General features: G+C 41.0%; 1 long non-coding RNA gene across 1 annotated transcript in view; it reads right to left on the bottom strand.

Moving 5' to 3' along the window:
- The window catches only part of LOC116216300, a 46,694-nt gene extending 39,374 nt beyond the window's left edge, over positions 1-7,320 (bottom strand). Inside the window, exon 1 of the long non-coding RNA XR_004158805.1 lies at positions 7,278-7,320. This is a non-coding gene — a long non-coding RNA (uncharacterized LOC116216300). The remainder of the gene's footprint in view (positions 1-7,277) is intronic.

Genomic DNA, 7,320 nt, shown 5'->3' with positions numbered 1-7,320 from the left:
TTATAAATGCTAGAGGATTTCAGTAGAACAGTCAAGCATAACTTTGAGAAACGTTAAGAGGGGAAAAAAGGTAAAAGCAACTCTCAGTAACTTCTTTTACTCCATTCCAATATGAAGATGACGATCTCCCAGCTGTGTCTCTTGGCGTGGCTATCTGACACTGGTACAGAAGGGGTGAGCACTGGAACAGCGCTGTCCCACCTCTGAAAGCTCCTCCATGAGAGGAAAAAAGAATAAGGGCACTTACATTTTCTCCACTTTCACTCTTGGACCCCACATTAGACTTATCAACTGATTGCTGTTGGCCTCGTGCTCAGTGAGAATGGACAGAAACTAAGATTTAACCTAGTTTTTAAAACTTTCTGAAAGTTATTTCAGCAAGAGTACTAATTTAGTTTAGGTCAACATGATTTATTTTCTCTCATACAAACGATCACTCTATTTTGTATCTAGATTTTCATTGCAGCACTTAACATTGTACAAGATCACTGTATTTCATAACCATACAAGAATGTGCACAATAACGCTGAGCGCTGTAACTATTAGAATACACGCATCCTCAATGCAAGCATCAGAAATACTGATTAAAAAAGTGTCACCTTGTGTTTTATGGTTCAAATGCATTATAAAAAATGTTCCCATGAAACATCTGTTAAGCATTCACACCAGTTTGGTTTAAATACACGTCAACACATAATCCTTGTATTGCAAGTCTGAGTGAAAACAGACCATTTCAGCAAATTCAGTTTCCCCTAAACTCCTTCAGAAGTAATTGACAATCTCTGCTTTACTGGCTGCAGAATATGATCCACTAATGCTAAAACACTCTCAGTGAACTTTAAAATCTTGCCTTTAATCATCAATTTTTACCTCTTTCCATTATCACTGTTTCAGTGACACAGGAACATATTCTAATGGACCGTTAAATAAACAAGGATCTATCTTTTTATATTTGAAAGGATATTTTTCAAAGAACTGACAACAAGCATAAAAATGAATCATAATAACCTTTGATACAGATGCATGTTTATTTTCAACAGCTGAAGACTGCTTCTTTTCAGCACTGCAGAACCTGGCATTTAAGTAGAACAGCAATCATAAACTGCAGAACTCTACAGCAGTTATGAAAGAGCAAAAGAATAAAATCTTGATTTCTTTACCTGCATTTTCAAGCTGTCAAAGACTGCATCAATGATGGCATAACTGCCTAGGAGGCAGGCAAGATATTATGCTGTAATCACAGTTATTAAAACCAATCTGAATTACAGAGGCTAAAGCAAAACTTATTTCTCTAAAGCAAGACTTATCTCTTAATACTGTGTTTAGCACAGCATAACGATTCAAAAATATTCTTTTTCTGAGTTTCAAGGAGCTTTTATCACATGTGATACTACTAAGAATTATTGCATCCAGTGTTCTAAAACACAAAGCAATGACAGACTAAATAGCAATGGAACAAAAACCAGTTGGCAGAAGAACTCTGAATAACATTCATGGAGTATACAGCTTGATCTTTAAAAATATCATTATTTAGGATAGGAAGCAAAGCAAAAAGCTAAAAAACTTACAGTTGGACAAGTATCATTGAAAGGTATTTTCAAAAGCAAAGTAGTGACTTCAATGGGAAAAGGAAGGAAGGAAACAAGCTTTTGTGGGAATTCTCCCAGTCCTACAAAGTTTGCAAGATCAGACAACATTATCATAAAACCTTAGAAGACCCTGCTTATGAGAACACAGCTTTAAGAAGCCAGTCAAGTTCAAACAGAAATCAATGCCCAGAAATAGAATTTGTATCCCTGGTACTAGGAGAAAAAAGCAGTAGATAATTTCAATTTACAGACTTTGTTTATCATAAAAATAGTTACTGAAAGGGAATCAAACAAATTTTAAAACGCTCTTCACTTTTAACAGCATAGGTTGTGTGTTTTAGCAGCCAGACCTGTGGTTTTTGCTCACACATCAATCCATACAAAGAAAGGAAGCCAAGAACAAACAAATCATCTTCTCCATCACAGAAACCTACACACCTGGTCCTGCATCGCTCCACTTAGCAAGAAGCGTGACACTTGCTCAAGATGGAAAGAATCACACCCGACTTGGAAGACAACTCTATATTATTTGCACTGTTTTTAATGGTAGAGCAGAGGGAAGATACCATCTCAGAATTGTTCAATAAAAAAAATGTGGAAAGATGAAATTCCCACAGAGCAACAGTTTGTCACCTCTAGTGTCAACCACATACTGCACTTCTGCTGATAATATTTAAATACATTGCCTTTGTAGATGTGTTCATGCATGGCTTTGCTGCTGCTGCGCATGCAAGTGAGTGGGTAACAGTTGAAGGATATGTAAGCATGGTGCTCAGTGAAGACAGATGTTTCACAATACACAGTGTGCCCTGCTGATTATGGAAGTTTCAAACTGGCAGGCACGATCTACAGAGTCTATTTCAAACTCCTCACATTTGGTAAGGCATTCCGAAGCCAAGGATTGAGACAAGTTCCAAGAACGTACGAGCAGAGTAATAAAAACAGGGGCCTTTGGGGGAAAACAAAGGGTTTTTTTTTACTTTTAAACTTCTTTACACAACCATTCTTGCTTTGCAAAATAAATTTCCCACTGCAATTCACAGTGCACTACATTTGTTTCTGTATGAAAGTAATGAAATTGTCCACATCTTTGAGTAACAGTTGAAAATGAGAGTTCCAGACCACTAGAAATGTTAGATAACGCTAAATATCATGCCAGAGCAAACAAAACAAGAAAGAGTGGAAATGGACAATGTGAGGTGCTGGGAAGAAGCAAATAGAGAAGTACTGAAGTTCTTACAGGGACTGAGTGCAGCAAGTGAAATTTTTTCACTCTGTGCTATTGGAAACACGTTTTGGGGGTGGGGATGGAGGTAATGGCAGGGAGGATTAGAACACAGAATGCAGCAGTGGTGATGATCTATTTGTGAACATCAAGAGTCATGTTTAATATAAACTTTCAATTTATGCTGTTGGTAGAGAGCAGCTGCAATAAGAATACATTCATGAATTCTATAATTCATTCTGTCTTGAAAGATAACAACTCTGCACTCACCCTATGAATGGACTGGATGATCAAATGGAAAGACAGAATTTAGATTGTTAAATGAGAAGTTACGATATCCTTATGAGTTCCAGTTCACGATTAATTCACAGGTAGCTGATCACTCTGAAATGTGACCAAGTTTTGAAGGCAGAGATCAAAAAGGGACTTCTTTCCAACAGCTATTCAGATTTCAATATGGAACAATCTTACAAGCTCCATAAATTTATTTGAGAGATTACAGCAGCTTCTATGAATAGCTGTACTGTTTTACTTCATACAGATGCTGCAGTACCTGTTCTGTCGAAAGCAGTAAAAGGCCTTTTAAGTGCAATTTCTATTTATCTTCACTGTTTACATTATAAACATTCTGAATGATACACTCACCACACTGCTCTGAGGTACAAAACATCATTTCTACTTGTCAGAAGGTATTAAATGACTTACCTAAATCAAACTGTGGTGGACTGATTCCTGAGACCCTTGCTCCCAAGTTAACCACTCTTCCCACCCGTAAAGAAAAATGCTCAGGATCACTGATGGTTCTGTTTACACTTGCTGGGAGGCAAGAACTTATCACAGAAGGGATAAAATAAATAATTTCTGTGCTTTTCAAAAAGTCACAAAACTCCTGAATTTGGTGCTGCCAGAAGAAGACTGCCATAAAGAAGGAAACTACAGAGCACTGACTTAGACCTCTGTCTGATCAAGGGCTGCTCACACATAATAGCAGAAATGTACACACCAAAGGAGTTGTGAACCTTTTTTTGACATTAACTTTCTCTCACACCTTCATCACCCTGACTGTACCCACTTCTACCAAAACTTTCATCATGTCCTTTCTTGAATCTCATCTTCCCTCATTAGATTCACAACCACAGTTTAATAAATAGCTTTAAGGGTAACTGCCATCCTCCACCTTGCATAACTAACGATCTAATGAGAAAACGGTATTTCAAATACATTTCAAATGTATCATGTTTTCTCTAGAATGAAAAAGCCAAACCGCAAGAACCAACTTGACATTCAACTCCTGATCATACCAAAAGGAAACCCGTATGAGTGAGGAGAGAAATGCACAGAAGAATGTTTAAGTAACAGATACAAGTCCCATGTGCCTTCTGGAGAGCTCCCACAGAAAAGGCAAGACAATCTCCAATCAGCAGTGTAACACAGCCAAAACCCTAAAGCCGCAGGGAAGTTGCATTACATAGCAACAAATCAGCAACTCCTCCAGGCAGAACTAAATCACAAACATCATATTGAGAAACAAAAATTATTGCTCCTTTCCCTCTGCCCTCAGGCCTGTAATTAAAGGAAACTCAAAAGAGATCCTCTTGGTTTCTCTTCCTTGAAAACAAAGAACCCTGTTAAGTCTTTCTTCAGTTCCACCAGAAACTCCTCATCCTCTGCCTTGAAAACGGACTCCAGATTCAGAAGACATGGAAACATAGAAGGCAAGGATGTAGAATGCAGTCAAAAATGCTTTGTTTAATTGGATCAACAGAAACAGGTTGTTAGAGGTATGCGGACCCTCACAATTCTCTTAAGAATTTAAATACTCTGATTATGTGAAAACAGTGGACATTCTTAGAGAAAAGAGCAATTAGCACTGAAAAGTGAGGAGAAACTTTAATCACCTCGGAACTTAAAGAACAGCTGCTAATTATTGCCTGTGGGAAAGCAAAAGGCTAGCAGGAAGACTAATAACAAAATTAAATACTAAATTTAAGCTCCTATGCTCTCTGGTGTCCACAAACACAGGGCTTGTGTTTTAGAGGCACCCAAATGGTCTACTTGGACTGCTTTATGAAAATGTCCTCCAGCTGCTGACCTGGCATCTGTCCTTCAGCTTGTGACAGGCAGCACTAAATGCCTAGAGGCCATCTGGGCTCATCCCACTGACCTCCGTCACGACATTCAGAATACTGAGCAAGTACATCACATTTTGGAATGCAAATGACTAAAATCCATAAATCATGGTGGTTCTGCTGCAGAGGACATTTATTATGCAAGACATGCACAGCATGTTTCTGCTTGGTGCTCAAGGGTTTCCAGGAAGGTGGCTCCTGATGGTAAGGCTGCAGCACTGCCTGAAAGCCACGGAGGGCAAATGGGAAAGTTCGGGAAAACTTTGTTTCACAGCACGAGACTCCTTCCAGGATAAGGTGATTATTTAACCATTTCCCAGAGAGGTTCCAGTAATAGCATACAGCATCACAGCCAGGGATGTACAGTCAGCACAGATTTTTTCAGAATTACAGTAAGCTTTGCAGTGACATTCTGGTAGCTCATTCCAAAGACTTTCCTTGCTGGCATCCAGTCATCCTTGTAATGGTGAGGCAGGCATTGCAAGTGCCCACTGAGAGCAGTGCAGAGCTAACTGCAGAACTGACAGTACATCCTGGGGCCATTTTCTTGCACACAGAGCAACTAACTGTGCAACTGCATGTACATCGATCTAAACAGTTTTCTGTTGGAGAGGTGTGTTCATAGCAGCATGTCACCTGAAACAGCCAAATGGAAAACCAGTAGCTATTAAGTTTCTGCCACAGAAACTGATGTAGCGATCTGGTTTTTGATAGAGAACAGTTTTCTAACCCTAATTTTAGGAACAGCATAAATTATTGGTACAGGTTTTCAGATTTTTTTTTAAAGCAATTGAAGGAGAAAAGCTTGCCCACCTGAAGGCTTGCCCACTGCTTTCCTCTCTTCCACTGCATGAACTGATCCAACAACAGATTGGCAGCTACCTTTCACCAAGCATGCCTTCCCTTCATATCCTCTGTGACAGCAGCATTTGGCTTAAGTTTGCACTGTACTGCACCACCATTTCCTGCACAGCAAAGCTCTTCAAATCAGATATGCAACCCCTGTGAATGCATGCTGTTAAAACAAGGACTGACTGAAAAGGATCATCAGCAACTATTCTACCATCTTTTCCAACGTGCAGGCTCTTTCATAGGCATGGCTATTAGTACTTATTGTCTAACTGAGCATTTTCTCACGTCTTTCACTTGCTCACTATTCCTCAGCCAGCAATGGCCCAGAAGCTGCTTACTGATGGTGTAGTTCAGACTCTGTTTCATGTGGCCTGTCACATTCACCTTGAGCTCAAACCATCCGACACAAGCCTTCACAAGCTAGTGTTATTTCTTGCCTGGTAGGTCATACATATCCAGAAAACAACAGCTCTGAGAGACACATGCTGACTTCAATGGACAGTTTCCCTAAAAAGCCATCTGCTGACCTGATCAGAAAGTACCAGCATCACTGTAAAAGCTGGTTTTGACACACAGAAGTACAGTACCGATTAAGCACTGCCTAACCAAGGCAACTATTAAAAGCCTGCACGTGGCCCACCACTCTTTCAAATACACAATCATTATACAAGGGCTGTTGCAAATGTAATGCCTCCTATTTTATGATGTCAGCCCATGATGTCAGAGGCAGATGTTGGTGTTCTGGCAGTAGAAGTCAAGCCATCCCACTAATATCCCATTCCATGCTGTTGCCATGCGAGAGATGACAGCAGAAGAGCAGTCTGACAAAATGGCGTCTGACATGGGAATGCCTATGGAGCAACAGCGCACCACTGAACTCCTCTATGCAGAAAAAACTGGCATTCATTGATATCTGCTGAACGTTTTTGGAGGCCAACCAGCAGTTGTGAGCACAGTGAGGCGGTGTGCTTCAGCCATGGCGACAGCGGGTGACCTCCATGCATGCAGGGATGTGAGCACAGCATGGAGGCTGTCGTTCATCGCTGGGGAAAATACAGGACTAATTTCAACATAGGTGGGTGCTACGTTGAAAAAAATCACTTCTTGTAGCTGAGAATCTGCTCTATCAAATAGAGCTACTCCGCCATTTCTGACTTTTGTTGTTTGCATGGAAATAAATAGGAGGCACTACTTTTGGAGAAACCTACACATGTAATTTTGTTTTTTAACGAAGGAAAAGCTGACTGTCAGTAAAATGGCAAAGGATCCGAGGCAGCTCCTGAGGGCACTGTGACCACGCCGTGCTTCCCGCTGCCCCAGCACGCAGCGTTGAGGGCCGCACAGCCGGCCTTTACACACGGGCTTTTACCGGGACGAGAAGGAAACGGGTCGCGCACCAATTAAGTGCGGGGGATGCCACGCGTGTCGGTGACCTCTCTCCCTCCCTGTCCCGCGAGTAAGGCCCCGCTCGAGCCCCCTCACCTCAGCCCGGGCGGAGGAGCAGGTCCCAGCGGGCAGGGCGCGC

Source organism: Meleagris gallopavo, chromosome 2 (genome assembly GCF_000146605.3).
Source record: "Meleagris gallopavo isolate NT-WF06-2002-E0010 breed Aviagen turkey brand Nicholas breeding stock chromosome 2, Turkey_5.1, whole genome shotgun sequence".
NCBI classification, from domain to species: Eukaryota; Metazoa; Chordata; class Aves; order Galliformes; family Phasianidae; genus Meleagris; species Meleagris gallopavo.
This window is presented reverse-complemented; position numbering and strand designations above follow the sequence as displayed.